Consider the following 16867-nt stretch of genomic DNA (forward strand, 5'->3'; position numbering starts at 1 on the left):
TTATGGCGCAATGGCATCAAGTCCTTGGGATACACAGGTGTTTCGCAGCTCAGGCATCAGCACTGTGATCCATGTGTTGTCAGGGGTCAACGGCCAAGAGGGTACTTGATGGCCACACCATAAGAGATTGGCTACCATACTGGATAAATGGTGTGAAGAAATTCATTATTGTCATGTGGGCAAAAGAGGATGGTGGACAACAGAAGTAGATGATGTACACCATACAGTGTCCTCGCCAAAAGAGCTTGTTTGTGGGTGGTGTTCCAGAGCCATGATGATAAGAGGTAAAGAAGGTCTAAGCGCACAGTGGGTATATGGTGCACCACATAGAGATGTCTTTCCCCAGATGACCCCCACTTCGGAAAAATTTTGGACTGCCAAGGTCAAACTCTAGAGGAGACCATGATCCTAAAGGCTGAAAGTAGGAAAGTCCCTTTGGTCGCCTCTTACTACAAGCAGGAATACTGCGGCCCTATTCTAACCCCCGAACCTGCAGGGGAATAAAGTGCTGTGTAATATATTGGAGCGTTCTGGAATATACTATTAATTCTTCAAGTACAGAATTTTAAGGTGAGTAAAATGCTATATATTTTCAGAAATATTCTTTTAAAATGTAGCATTTGAGCAGTAATTCGTCGGTTGGGAACAATCTCCTTCGCTGTGAGGGGATAGTAGCTCAGTTTCTCACACAGAGAAATAGGAAAGGACGCAGAGTGTAAGCGAAGGGTAATGATTTCAACTGGGTCGTGAGATGAGCCAGAATGATGTGTGTGTGTGTAGCTCAGTGTGTGCGGTAACTCGTGGTGACCCACTGGTTTTGGAATTAAACATAGGTGAACTATTATTTCCTAGTGTATTTGAAATCTATTGACTATTAACTATGTTTCATTACTGTTGTAATATGACACGTCTAATGTATTTGTAGAAGGATCTGTGGATGAATACAAAACCGTATGCCGTCAGTGTTGGAAAACGCCCACCGTGTGCCTTTTTTTAACCACTTTGCTGCAGACAAGACGGAAGTTGACAAAGTAATAACGTATCGTGAAACACAACATGCTGAATTCGCACATAATCAGAAATGTGGAAGCTGTGACATGACAAATTCCTATGTATGTGGGGCATAGCCAATAGCTCATACTAGTCCTGAAACAGGGACACTGGTAACAGTGATAACTGAGCACCAGAGGGAGCTTGACCGCCTCTGACAAGAATGGAACCAATACGCCGCACTCGGACCAGTATGCGGCACTCTTCTGTTCCGGTCGCCGGAGTAGAGTTATTTCGGAAAATTATGGGTTGCGCAGATCCACGATTGTGGACTTACCGCCAGAGTTGAACAAATTCACTCAACTAATATAAAATGGCACCTTTCGCAAAAAAGAGGAACAGTCATTTTCAAGAAAGTACGAACAAATGGCTACCAAAGGCAGTGACCATATAAATGGCAGAATGAATTGTGGGGCGACCACGCAAGAGCTAGTGTGAAATTAGAGCCAGAACACTATACTGTATTACACATTTGATGAAGAAATAAAAGAATAACTTTCATTCCCATTTTTTTAGTTTTAAATTTTGCTAAAGCATGCATCCGATGAAACAAAAAAGTTTTACCTGAGATATTCTAGCTCCCTACGAAGTTTCTTGAGAAATTTATAAAGAAAGCAGGCCTCACACATTTAGAGAGAAAATTACAGAAATAGTTTATATATATCAGTTGATGTCGTTTCACAATCGTTTGATGCTCAATGCTTAAATAGTATTCCACACGACAGTCACACAGATCGGAGATTTGATCACTCTTGGAAAAACTGCGCAACAATTAAGTAACAAGTTGCGCAACTGTATGATTGTTCAACAGAAAGTGGATGAAACAGCAATTCCTAGACATACTCTTCTCGTACTTTACGTCCGTCTGACTGATGAGATTAATCTCCGTGAATAATCTCTTTTCAACAACCAGAATTTCTGAAAACATGGTGATACTGCCACATTTGATGACTGCGCTTAATTACAGCAAAAGGTCGAAGACAACACTCCAGAATGTTTGCATACTCACTGCAGGCTATAAGGGGACTTCGGGAAGTATATGGATCAAATGGCTCTGAGCACTATGGGACTTAACATCTATGGCCATCAGCCCCCTAGAACTTAGAACTACTTAAACCTAACTAACCTAAGGACAGCACACAACACCCAGTCATCACGAGGCAGAGAAAATCCCTGACCCCGCCGGGAAATATATGAGCTGAAGCGGGTCCTCCGTTGCGTGTTGCAGACTCCTTCGAAACAGAGGACGCGTTCGAAACAAATGCTACGCTCACAAGAATTTGCACTACCCTACACCAGAAACTTGGGCCACATTCACACTTCCGCGTTATTTCACGCTGCTGCCGGTTAGTCTTCATAAGGTGACGCACAATACAGATTACTTCACTTGTGGGAGGATGAGGTCTTTTCCTGGCAGAGCTATATAAAAACTAATACCCTCAACACTTCGCTGTAAAGAAGCAAACCGGTAGAACTTCTCTGGAAATAAGAACTGTACACATAAAAATAAAAATTTCAGTTATGGAAAGATAGCAGAAAGAATAGCTACTATTTGACACATGATTCATTTTCTTGTTTGAATCATACGGGCTACTGACAACTCATTAGTTATAATAGTTTTGAGTATCTGATTTGTTGATCATCTAGTCTTATGAAAAACTGATAACGACGCAGATGAGTGAAAAGAGGGAGTTTGTCCACTTCCGTATTTGGACACGGAGTAAGCATACAGTGCAATCATCTGAATATAGAGCGCCAAATAGAGCCCTAGTGTACTTACTGTATTTCAAGTACCATCACAAATTAATGACACATACGATTGCGTGGTTTCGTGACGATATGCGGTGACAAAATTCCCCCGAGCTGTGAAAAACACGTAGGAGTAAGCCTACATAAAATACCATGTGGATGAGGACAGTTTTATGTCGGACAGGTGGCACGTACTACTTAAGAGCGTTGTGTATAACACGACAGAAGCTTTCGCCTTCTATACCCTGCGAAATCAGCGGTAGAAGAGCACACTCTAGAAAATGGACATTGTCCTGCATTCGACGAGACATCTGTTACTACATAGACTAATAATGTCTGTGATCGAGATAATTAGTGACAACACCGTCAATAAAATGGCGATCTGCAGCTGATCACGGCTTAGGAACCGGCCATCGGAAGGTTGAAAGGGTACGACGGGCGCGCGACGAAAACATTACCTTATATGTCGCTCGGGCGAGCACCAGTGACGTGTCAGAGGGCAGGGCGGCTATCTTAGTACGGTAGTAGCAACCAAAAGACAGTCCCAACTTGACAATGGCCGAGGAGTACTCGGTCGTAAGCTCGTGGATTTTAAAGCGTTTGATGCTGCTGGAAGCCCGATAGAATTTTATCACAAATTAATGAAGCTTTGAAGCAGTGACTGGCTCCATTTGGGAGCTATATGGCTTTCACGACCTGTTCAGGAATGGCGACTGAAACGACACGCATTAAGATAATTCTTACGATCGGTTGAAGGGCTCTGAGAGGAAAGGTACGTCGCTGGCCCATACCTGTGCGTGGCATGGCTCTAGCCGCAGTCGGCGCGGTGCGTGGCCGCGGGCTCACGCATCTCGCAGCTGTCGCGTCCACCTGACAGTCTCACGGCGCTCGTCGCTGTCTGCGTCATCTCCACCTGACAGGAAATGTAAAAGAGAGTGTGAGTGCACCGTACGCACTACGGCACGAAGTTGTAGGTGATATCACTGAATAGTCAAGCCCTAAGTTTATTCTGAACAATCCAGTGAGCAAGTACCTAATGACAGAAGTTCTTAAAATGTAAGTTTTGTATCGTGACTGTGAAATAATATCTTACAAAATTTTGTACATGGCTGCACGTTCAGTAACCGTGAATAGCTACAATTGAAAGAAAAACAGCCCTCGGTCACTATGTTTAACAAATTAAGAACGGCGTGAGCGAGACATGTGATTTACAGTTTCCTTAGACTAACCACTTAGATGGGTAATCGTCCGTAAAGTAAAATTGTCGACGCGTCTGATTTGTTGTTGTGATTGGAGAACTGATGATTGATGTAGGATATAAGGGAAGGCAGTTTATTACCTATACCTCCAATGGAATTAGAAGTGCTTTAAGAACAAGAACCTCATCATCTGGAAAGTATTTTAACAGCAGGAACCTCGTCGTCTAGCAAGTAATCCTTTAAAAAGCTGCCTCGACAGCGGTGAGCGAAAATTGTAAAAATGTACTACTCAAGTGCAGGGCACCGTACTCTACACAACATGAATTGCGCTCCAAAAGCATTCATTTGCCAGACCGATATCCCTGTATACAGTACATCGTCAGTGGCATCCTATACCGAGGATAAACAGAAAATTTATGCAGTTTGGTTACTTATCTCGATAATACAGCAAAACAGAAAAAAGAAAAATCTAGTCAGATAACGACGTGCTTCTCAGGATTAAAGTTTTTCAAATGATTATTAATAAAGGCGATCTAAAAACGTATACACGACGTGAATACTTAAAAACATATGTTTCTTCTTTATCTTGTGTAGCACATGTAAGTGTCAATCGATTGTAGGCCCGAATATTGGGATAATCTGTAGAGCACCCAGAGTAGAAGAATGTTCTAATCACTATAATAAGAAAACGGAAAAAAGTGTTCCAGCTGTCTACGACACAAATACGTTCTGTTGCACAGAGAACCTTGTTTCGAACACTCCATTTCGTTATGTTGCGGCCACATGTAGCAAGCGTTGCTTCACGCAGTGGAGAATGGCAAAACAGAGGCAGCCCGCGATCGCGGCATTACGAAGTAGGAGCGGCACACATAGCCTTGCTGACAGTTGCAGTCTATCAGCAGGCTGACGCAAGGACGCACGCAGACCGAGCGCCGGGCGAAGCCTGGAGAGTGCTGAGTAAGGGAAGTGAGGCCAGCACGCTAAGTTACGCTGCAATATACTGCGGGAGTAATAACAAGAAGCTGCCGGGTATAAAAAAGGCCTCCTGCCGGATATAAATAGTGGGGCGCAGACAGCAACGGACAGAAGCCATTAGGAAGCGGTTCGGATCTGAGGACGGACGTGGTCCGTGTCCGAATGTTCGATCTTCGTAGGTGACGATTCCCGAAGTCTGTTCCAGCTCGCAGGAGTCATCCGTTCGCCGCCAGATGTCTGCTTCAGCTCTGGGGGTCGACGCGAGACCGGTCGGCACCATGGATCACTAACTACAGCGAGAACTTGCAGCAGGACCGGCCGCAACGCGGTCTCGGACACAGGCGCCACTGGGGACTGACGCCCGGACTTCACGGCAACCCGGCCACACGCCGCGTGGTCCGTCCACGACGGGACCTCGCGGACATGGCGACTGACGGCTTCCCAGCCGCCGGTGCAGCAGGCGGCGGCAGCTGATCTCACGGCCACGGCCTATATGGCTCCATTGCGGTGCCATATTGGGCTGCCGAGCGGAGACGAGTTCATCTCAACCACAGGGCATCCGGACTTAAAGAAGCTCAATAAATAATTATAAAACTCCACGCTGTCTCTGTCTTTGGCACAGCCACTGTCTCTGCTGCTAACAAGTACTTAAGGAGTCGTAACAAGAAGCAATCGGCCATAACAAGTACTGCAGAAGTAGTAACAAGTGGCCATCTGACAGTACTTGTTTAGCAGCAGACACAGTGGCTGTGCCAGAGACTGAGACGGCGTGGAGTTTTAGAATTATTTATTGAGCTTTGTTTACAATTTCTCCCTCGTCGTCGCTGCACAGCCCTGCAGATCCTTCCACCCGGCTGCTGCTGCGTAGATTCTCCGACAATGCACGCAACGCGCGCCACCAGTGGTCTGCTGAAGTTAGGATACCCTGTGGTTGAGATGAACTCGACCCACGCTCCCTCTTGGGAACCAGAACAAACAGATGACTCCTGCGAGCTGGAACAGACTTCCGGAATCGTCACCTACGAAGATTGAACATTCGGACACGGACCACGTCCGTCCTCAGATCCGAACTGCTTCCTAATGGCTTCTGTCCGTTGCTGTCTGCGCCCCACTATTTATATACGGCAGGAGGCCTTTTTTATACCCTCGGTGGCAGCTTCTTGTTGTTACTCCTGCAGTATATTGCAGCGTAACTTAGCGTATTGGCCTCACTTCCCTTACTCAGCACTTTCCAAGCTTCGCCCGGCGCTCGGTCTGCGTGCGTCCTTGCGTCAGCCTGCTGATAGATTGCAACTGTCAGCAAGGCTATGTGTGCCGCGCCTACTTCGCAATGCCGCGATCGCCGGCCATTCTGCGCTGCGTGAAGCAACGATTACTACACGTGGCCGCAACAGTTAGTAACACTTCTCTGCAATTGAAGAGTAGTATAAGGCAAATGCCAGGATGGTAACTTTCAAAACGGCACGACAGATATCCTTACCGAATCCAAGCTTGGTGCTCCGATGACCTCGTTGTCGACGGAACAACAAATTCTGAATCCTGCCTCCTTCCATCCTTCATTAGAGCAGTAAGCAGCGGATGCGACGTTTCATTTTTTCGTCCGTACATTCATGACTCTAGCAGCTGAACGAACACTAAGGGCGGTTGGGAGGAACGGTTTATCATCCGTTTCTTTGCGTTATTTCTGTGACAGGCCATTATTAACTCTTATTCCAAACAACAATTGACCGATAAGAAAGTTCGCAGTGGAATCGTATTTCATATGGATTTCCCGAATATCTGATATTCGGTATATGAGCTACTCGACAATCCACCCAATTATTCACACATTCCCACTATAACCATGACAACGATAGACGGCCTTTTCAGTTTCCTAGCAATCTACGACATAAGCCATCAACTCTAAGTACACTGAAAATATCGGCTTCTATCGTTTCATTGTATGATGTGTCCCTGTGTGCATATCTCTGATTTCCTAGCTGCCATTTTAGTCAGCATGGCACCGGTTACTAGTACCATTAGAGAGTTATGTCCAGCACTTATGAATTGATCTTTTTGTGGTGTCACCGCCAGACACCACACTTGCTAGGTGGTAGCTCAAATCGGCCGCGGTCCATTTAGTACATGTCGGACCCGCGTGTCGCCACTGTGTGATCGCAGACCGAGCGCCACCACAAGGCAGGTCTCGAGATACGGACGAGCACTCGCCCAGTTGTACGGACGACATTGCTAGCGACAATACGGACGAAGCCTTCCTCTCATTTGCCGAGAGACAGTTAGAATAGCCTTCTGCTAAGTCCATGGCTACGACGTAGCAAGGCGCCATTAGCCTTACCTAGTTTGAGAGTTAGCGTATAAATGTCTCAAGAAGAACGTTGTAGACCAACAAAGAATAAAGTTAAGTATATTCGAAAGCTACGTATTTTCTTGATAGCAGTCATAACGTATCCTGTTCCAGACTTGACGCCAGTCGACGTGTGTGTACGCGTGCCTTTTGGGCTCCCTTCTCAGTGTGGCGTAGCTATCTTGTTACGCCACAACACTTTTAATACTTTTTTTTTGCTTTCTTACTCAGTAAACTGACGGAAAAAAGTTAACACCAAAAAATAATTAATGTAGAGTAACGATATTTCGTGATTACATTTATCTAGGTAACATATTTAGCTGATTGACATAGAAGGATCAGAGATTAAAGTAAAAGCCCGAGCAAATGTGAAATGCTGGTACATTAATAAACGGTGGAACCGCCAGAATATTGAAGGCACGGTGCCGGATGCCAATTTGTGGAGTGGAGCTCCAGGCCTGTTGCACTTGGTCGGTCAGTACAGGAACGGTTAACGCTGTTTCTGGACGACGAGTTAGATCTGGTGATCGAACAGGCCATGCGACCGGTATGTGGGCGAGTGGTATCCTGTTGGAGAACACCCCTGGAATTTTGTTCACTAGTAGCAGTAAAACAGGTCGCATTACCAGATTAACGCACAAACTCGCAATCAGGATGCGCGGGATAATCGTAAGAGCGCTCCTGCTGTCGTACGAAATCGCGCCCCAGACCATAACACCAGGTATAGTTGCAGTGGGTGCAACTCTTACGGGACCTGTGCGATATATGAATATGCATCATCCTTCAGTAGTAGAAACATGGCTACCACTTTCGTTTATCTCGTACAACTCCTTCTTGATGCTCCGAATATTTTAGCCATTGTAGATGGCTTGTCATTGTATTATGGGCAATATCGGCATAAAGACATTCTGCTAATATCCATTATTTACCAACTACACACATCAAAAAATGTTTTGGATCACCCCAGTGCCCAGAACTCCTGCACATAGACGTTAACTGTGGATATTTTATCACAGACACAGTCCCTTTGACTGTTCCCCATGTCACTAAACCCGACCAAATATGTAAACAACCATGAATGAGCAGCGCCTATTAGACGGAGGGAATCCGACAGCCGATCATTGCCAGTCATTCCACCGGGAAACAGGTACACGGCTCGTGTTGTCTGTAGTTTAACCGTGCCTAGACGGTCAACACCGCGGTTAGATCGCGCCCACATTGTTACTTTGTGCCAGGAAGGGTTCTCAACAACGGAAGTGTCCAGCCGTCTAGGAGTGAACCAAATCGATGTTGTTTGGACATGGAGAACATACAGAGAGACAGGAACTGTCGATGACATGCCGCGCTCAGGCCGCACAAGGGCTACTACTGCAGTGAATGAGCGCTACCAACAGATTATTGTTAGGAGAAACCCTGACAGTAACGCCACCACGTTGAATAATGCTTTTCGTGCAGCCACAGAACGTCGTGTTACGACTCAAACTGTGCGCAATAGACTGCATGTTGCGCAAGTTCACTCCCGACGTCCATCGCGATGTCCATCTTTGCAACCACGACACTATACAGCGCGGTACAGGTGGGTCCAACGACATGCCGAATGGACCGCTCAAGATCCGCATCTCGTTCTCTTCACCGATGAGTGTCGTATATGCCTTCAAACAGACAGTCGTCGGAGACATGTTTGGAGGCAGCCCGATCAAGCTGAAACCTTAGACACACTGTCCAGCGAGTGCAGCAAGCTGCAGGTTCAATGCTGTTTTGGCGTCGTATTATGTGGGGCCAACGTTTGCCGCTGGTGGTCATGGAAAGCGCCGTAATAGCTGCTACATACGTGATTGCCGCCCTCCGAACGATAGTGCAACCATATCGGCAGCATGTTGGCGAGGCAGTCGTCTTCAATAACGACAATTCGCGCCCCCATCGACCTCATCTTGTAAATGACTTCTTCAGGATAACGACACCGCTCGATAGAGTGGCCAGCATGTCCTCCAGACATGAACCCTATCGAACGTGCCTACGATAGATTGGAAAGGGCTGTTTATGGACGATGTGACCCACCAGCCACTCTCAGGGATCTAGGCCGAATCACCGTTGAGGAGTGGGACAATTTGGACTAACAGTGCCTTGATGAACTTGTGGATAGTATGGCACGACGAATACAGTTATGCATCAATGCAAAAGAACGTGCTACTCGGTATTATAGGTACCGGTGTGTACAGCAATCTGGACCACCACCTTTGAAGCTCTCGCTGTATGGCGGTACAACGTGTAGTGTGTGGTTTTCATGAGCAATAAAGAGGGCGGAAATGATGTTTATGTTTCTCTCTATTCCAATTTTCTGTACAGGTTCCGGAACTCTCGGAACCGAGGTGATGCAAAATTTTTTTCATGTGTGTGGATACCGGAATGTGGTAGCGATGCTTTTGAGTTGTTCATCAACCTGTCTCGTGGGTCATCCACGCCTTTACCGTTTCCATGACTACTGCCAACATCTCTGTGTGCACTTCTCTGATTTCTTACCTGCTGTCTTAATGCGTGTGTTCTTGATAACGGTATCACCTCGAGTGTACACTAGAGGACATTTCTTAGCGGTTATACCGAGATATCTACATATTTTAGTTTTTTCATGGTGTAAGGCAAATATTTGATGTCAGCATATGAAAAATTTTTAAAAAGTATTTTGCTCTATTGCTTATCAGCTGGCAACTATCAAGAATGACTTCTTTGTAACTCGTAACAATGCCGTTAGGTCACTTAATCTTCTTTTAATCTACATGCTCCCTCATAGTAACATTAGAAAGACGACTTGTCTGACGATCTGTAACTACTTATATATCCATAGGTAGTTTACGATAAATTATTTTGTAAATTCAGTATAACATCAATATGTTGAATTTTGTGAAGCGTTTACCATTAGGTGGGACTGATATAATCCGTTTGCTGGTAGAAATCCGCGTGCCACTTAACCCTCGGTTCTGCAGCCACCAGTCAGCAGTCTACGGCCGTGCTGTGGCGTGGGCGGCCGAGGAGCCTCCAGCAACAGCCAGGTAGCTGTTTCATTACACTTTCATCTGAATCCATGCTCATCGGTTCCTCTGCATGTCTTCTTTATACATTGCTCGGTTTCTAAATGAGTCTTCTACATGAAGTCGAAAGTGATCTTTAATAAGATATTATTGCGATGCTGACTGTTGTTTAAACTGAAGTTACAGATAACCAGATGATGGCAATTAGATGAAAAAGACGTAGTGTAAAAATAAAATCAATCAGTGTACTTAGAATAGTAACTATACAGTGTCCTTAAGAGACATGTACTACGCAGCAGGTCCAGAAGAACATGAATTTTCGAAAAAGATTCAGGGCCTCACCCACTCGACTGGATCATGTTCCCTGCTATCAGTTCATTACACATCCTTCCGCTAGCTGCTAAGATTGCCCACCGATAATCACAACAGAACAGGGATACGATTAATAGTCAATCGGGCAAATGTCACACCTAAACATGACACTTAAACGTAAAGCAAAGAAACTTATTCCTGAAAATCAACCGAAGCAATGTCCGTAAATCTTATCCAACAGGACCTCCAGCTAACTAATGGATCCATAGGGGTGATGTGAAATTAAATACCTTTCAGCCGTATAGTTTACAACCTTATTTTATCTGGCAATCCGTTTCAGCGTTTTACTGCGCCATCTTCAGATCCCTGACCGACGTGTAGGAAGAACGTACTTCGGTTGTGATCAAAACAGGGGCCGGCAATACTGGTCTTAGTAGATTCTTGCTATAGTGATCACTTCCACCATCATCGACCAGGTTATGCGAATTACATAACTTGTATATAGAGATGTAACGCCACGTACGTCTACATACCTACCAACAAATTGCCGGATCTCTGAAATGCAGAATTTCGCTCCAAGGACGGACAAACAAGCTATTAAGCAGATTGTAATAATGTTTTGGCTAATCCTGATACACGAAACACAATGTGACTCGTAGCAGTCAGTACAAGAAACGTGGAAGGGAGCACTGCATGCTGCCGTTTTCCGAGGCAACTAGAACGTCTGACGGTATGTAACCATCTCCACACGGTCGATTTAATGTCTAGGAGTCCAATGTGAATAACAATTCGAAGCCTTCCACATCGAGATTCGCGGGGGAATTGACGGACAGAACGTTTGGAATGGCGAAGTGGAGGATATGTCTGCTGCTTGATGGTCTTGCTGGAACAGCACGGACCTGTCTAAGTACCAATGAACAGCTCAAGAAATCAGCAGAACGAAAGTACGGTAGCAGGGCACTGCACCAGCCATGTCTCAGGCCCGAATTTGGACGGACCATCGGATGCGTTGCATAGCTGTCGGGGAGAACACGACTTCTGTACAGATCCTGGAACCTACTTGTACTACAGTGAACACTGAGAAGCTGTGCTGGCATCAGCCCGGTGAGCAGGGTTACAATCAATTGAGGTTTGCATTGTGTACTCGCAAGAGCCACGCTCGTGCACAGGACGAGCTCAAGAGCTCCACCGTCTAGCGCGGGACAGGCTTGAGGAGCAACATCCCCGCCACCTTGTGGACTGACACCACGCCTAGCAGTATACGATAAACGAGATGGAGCAACAGCACCCTGGGAGCATATTTGGCCTTCACAGACATGGAAGGAAAACCACTTGAGAAGCGTCACTGTTATTTTGGTTATCGTGTCACCTTTCTTTCAAGTGAAACAGTTTTTGGCGCATTATAGCGCTGATTCTTCCACTGTATCGCCCCTCTCCCCTTACCCCAACCCATCTTGGATCTGAGCCCTCAGACGTTCGCAGACACGTAACCGGCTTAAACCTCCTTTCGGCCGCTTCAGTACTAAACGTTATGGCACGGTGTCTCGTGTCTCTGGGCCTACCGTATCAAGGCGGGAATTAAGCGTGTGCCCTCGGCGCCTGCTGCAGTGACCCGGGCCGATACATCGTGCAGCGCAGTGCGGCGCTGGCGCGTGCGGCCCTCCAGAGTGGCGTGTAGTGGCGGCCGCCCTCCGCCACGCACCTCTGGCCCGCTCTCTGCCCACTACATGATTAATGCGGCCGCCGTTCTAGCTGAGCGCGCACGCCGCACTCTGCGAGCGCTGCTGATAATTCCGCTAGTGATGAAACTCTCTGCACGCCACTAAATCTCTAGCTGTCACACACACACACACACACACACACACACACACACACACATGGCAGGTATAGGGCGGCGCTTGTAGCAAATGGAGACAGGCGACGACCAACAATTCCACAAGCACTGGCGTTTTGCGAAATGAGGAAATTGCTTCACTGTCAACGCCAGCTGCAACACGGGACTGGAGGACTGGGATTAGCCCATTGAGCTGGCAAGTTTTCAAATGGCTCTGTAGTCCACACGTGCACTTTTAATGGCCCAGACGCCTGCTGCAGATCCTGCAATACATCTGTAGCACTTCTCCCGCATTTCCAGTACCACTCACGAAACTGCCAGTACTGTATGCTTTCGGAGAGCAAATACTGTCGGATAGACCATCAGATACAGAGCACCTCGTGTTCCTGCTGCTAATAAGGTACACCGTTCGTTTGTTGTACATTTTTACGAGCTTCCAACAGGAGCGACTTACTTACAGTTACCTGTGTAGTTACTAGATTATTTTTGTAATTTCTTGCATGTTCGAGTGCTTACTAGGCACAAGCTTTGATTTTAATGACAGCGTATCGACCCTGGTATCGCATAGGCTTTTGTTTGTTTTGTTTAGTGTAGCTCAGTGTCGTTTAGATCATTATTGAGAGAGTACTCCGAATTCCAGCTGATAATAAGCCAAGTACATGTTACATATTTTTACGAGCTTCAAACAGGAGCGACTGTAGCAGTGGATAGGAACTGTGATTACTGTCTACAGATGCGAGCTGAGTTGGCGACCCTTCGCTCACAGCTCGAGGCTGTGTTGGCTTCCGTCCCGCAGCTTGAGGCTGCTGCCAAGGGGCATCACTGTGGGTGTTCGGTCACGGGGATGCCAAGGACGTCGAGCACATCCCAAGTGTCTGCTGATCGGTCCACTGCTGTGGCAATCCCGGGACTGCCTGCACTGAGGTTGCCCCTCACCTCTGGTCGAGTGAGAGATCATTCGAAAGTCAGGCAGGCAGCAAAAAACTTTCCGAGGGGCCGATCGTAGGGCCTCTCCAGTGCATTTGACGAACAGGTTTCGGGCGTTATATATGGCTCACGATGTCTCTGACTCGTATGCAGTCGTCCAACCTGTTACAGAGGAAGTTTCTGAGGCCACAAGGTCTGGGCATTCGCAGATGGCGGGTTTGCTAGTAATTAGGCGCGTAATGGGGACCCTTAGGGACATGGCTGCCAACGAGGGGAAGGAAGCCTTTGTGCACGCCGTGTGCATATCAGGGAGAGTCATTCTGAAAGTGGAAACGGTGCTTCCGGGTGCCATGAAGAGTACAGGTTGCAGCCAACTGCAGGTGGTGGCTCATGTCGGTAAAATGACGTGTGTCACTTTGGATCGCAGGAGATTCTCTCTGGTTACGGGCGGCTAGCGGAAATGGTAAACACTGCCAGTCTTCCTTGCGAGATTAAGGCAGAGCTCACCATCTGCATCATCGTCGATAGTACCGACTGCGGTCCTTTGGTGCAGAGCCGAGTGGAGGGTCTGAATCAGAGGCTCAGGTGGTTCTGTGACCGTGTAGGCTGCAGATTACTCGACTTGCTCCATCGGGTGTTGGGTTTCCGGTTCTGCTTAATACTTCAGGAGTCCGCTACACGCAGGAAGCGGCTACACGGGTAGAGGGGGCTGTGTGGAAGCGATTGGGCGGTTTTTTAGGTTAGACAGCCTCAGGGACCCACAGAATGCGCGTCTGTTTAAAAGGGGGACAGGTAAAGCATAGTAAGTTAGTTGTAGATACGACCGGTACTGTAGTTGTAAATTTCAGTAGCTGTGTTGGAAAAGAACCAGAGCTACAAGCCCTAATAGAAAGCACTGAAGTTCAAATAATAATAGGCACAGAAAGCTGGCTAAAGCCTGAAATAAGTTCAGCCGAAATTTTTTCAAACGATCTAACAGTATTGCTGCCAGAAGTAGTTTTTCTGGTAGTGAAATTGAAGTAGATAGTTCCTGCGAAATAGTATTGGTAGAGGTTATACTTGACAATCGGACAAAACTATTAATTGGATCGTATTACAGACCACCGACCCAGAAAATATAGTTGCCGAGCAGTTCAAAGAAAATTTGAGTCTCATTTCAAATACATTCTCATTTATTACAGATATAGTCGGTGGTGACTTCAATTTACCCTCGATATGCTGGAAAAATTATACGTTTAAAGCCGGCGGCAGGCATAAAACGTCATCCGAAATTGTACTGAATGCTTTCTCAGGAAATTATTTTGAGCTATTAGTTCATGAGTCCACTCGAAGCGTAAATGGTTGCGAAAGAATATTTGACCTTTTAGCAACAAATAATTCTGGACAAATAGTGAGTATTGTGACGAATGCAGGGATTAGAGACCACAAGGCAGTTGCTGCTAGGCTGAATACCGTAACACCTACAACACTAAAAAAGAAACGCAAAGTATATCTATTTAAAAAAAGTTAATAAAAATGTTCTTAACGCCGTTTTAAGAGATAGTGTTCATTCGTACCGATCTGATCATGTGAGCGTAGAAAAGTTGTGGAATGATTTCAAAGAGATAGTATCAACAGCAATTGAGAGATATATACCACATAAATTAATAAGTGTTGGTACTGATCCCCAATGGTACACACAACGGTTCAGATAGCTGTTGCAGAAGCAGCAAAAAAAGCATGCCAAATTTAAAAGAACACAAAATCCCCAAGACTGGCAAAGTCTCACAGAAGTTCGAAATATAGCGCGTACTTCAATGTGAGAGGCTTTTAATAATTTCCATAACGAAACTCTGTCTCGGAATCTGGCAGAAAACGGAAAGAGATCCTGGTCATACATAAAGCACGCCATTGGCAAGACGCAATCAGTACCTTCACTGCACGATAACAACGGTGAAGTCACTGATGACACTGCCACTAAAGGAGAGTTACTAAACCCCGTGTTCCGAAACTCCTTCACCAAAGAAGACGAAGTAAATATTCCTCAACTCCAATGAAGAACAACTGCCAACATGAGAAACATAGAAGTACATATCCTCGGTGTCGCAAAGCAGCTTAAAGCACTTATAAATGCAAGGCATCTGGTCCAGATTGTACACCAGTCGGGTTCCTCTCAGAGTGTGCTGATACAATAGCTCCATATTTAGCAATTATATACTACCGCTCCCTCACTGAAAGTTCCGTACCCAAAGACTGGAAAATTGCTCAAGTAACCCCAATACCTAAAAAGGGAAGTAGGAGTAATTCGCTGAATTACAGGCCCATCGATTTGCAGTAGGGTTTTGGAACATATATTGTATTCGGACATTATGAAGTACCTCGAAGAAAACGATTGAATTGACACACTGTCTGCAGGGATTCAGAAAATACTTGCGAACCACTACTACCTCTTTGTACTCATGAAGTAGTGAGTGCTATCGACAAGGGATATCAAATGATTCCATATTTTTAGATTTCCAGAAGGCTTTCGACACCCATCATCACAAGTGTCTTCTAATCAAACTGCGTGCCTGTGGAATATCGCCTCATTTGTGCGACAGGATTTGTGATTTCCTGTCAGAAAGGTCACAGATCGCACTAATAGACGGAATGTCATCGAGTCAAACAGAAGTACACTACTGGCCATTAAAACTGTTGCACCACGAAGATGAAGTGCTACAGACGCGAAATTTAACCGACGGGAAGAAGATGCTGTGATATGCAAATGATTAGCTTTTCAGGGCATTCACACAAGGTTGACGCCGGTGGCGACACCTACAACGTGCTGACATGAGGAAGGTTTCCAACCGATTTCTCATAAACAAACAGCAGTTGACCGGAGTTGCCTGGTGAAATGGTTGTTGTGATGCCTCGTGTAAGGAGGATAAATGCGTACCATCGCAACATTGCTGCTCGCGGTGGTCGAGATCCAATGACTGTTAGCGGAATATGGAATCGGTGGGTTCAGGAGGGTAATACGGATCGCCGTGCTGGATCCCAACGGCCTCGAATCACTATCAGTCGAGATGACAGGCATCTTATCTGTATGGCTGTAACGGATCGTGCAGCCACGTCTCGATCCCTGAGTCAGCCGATGGGGACGTTTGCAAGACAACAACCATTTGCACGAACAGTTCGACGACGTTTGCAGCTGACCTTGGCTGCGGTTACCCTTGACGCTGCATCACAGACAGGAGCGCCTGCGATGTTGTATTTAACGACGAATCTGGGTGCACGAATGGCAAAACGTCATTTTTTCGGATGAATCTAGGTTCTGTTTACAGCATCCGTGTTTGGAGACATCGCGGTGAACGCACATTGGTAGCGTGTATTCGTCATCGCCATACTGGCGTATCACCCGGCGTGATGGTATGGGGTGCCATTGATTACACGTCTCGGTCACTTCTTGTTCTCATTGACGGCACTTTGAACA

At 46.2% G+C, this 16867-nt stretch overlaps 1 long non-coding RNA gene across 1 annotated transcript in view; it reads right to left on the reverse strand.

Moving 5' to 3' along the window:
• Positions 1 to 16867, reverse strand: part of LOC124799307 — a 321075-nt gene that overhangs the window by 36840 nt on the left and 267368 nt on the right. The window contains exon 2 of the long non-coding RNA XR_007017011.1: positions 3591 to 3712. This is a non-coding gene — a long non-coding RNA (uncharacterized LOC124799307). The remainder of the gene's footprint in view (positions 1 to 3590; positions 3713 to 16867) is intronic.

The sequence above is a fragment of the Schistocerca piceifrons genome, chromosome 5 (assembly GCF_021461385.2).
Source record: "Schistocerca piceifrons isolate TAMUIC-IGC-003096 chromosome 5, iqSchPice1.1, whole genome shotgun sequence".
Taxonomy (NCBI): domain Eukaryota; kingdom Metazoa; phylum Arthropoda; class Insecta; order Orthoptera; family Acrididae; genus Schistocerca; species Schistocerca piceifrons.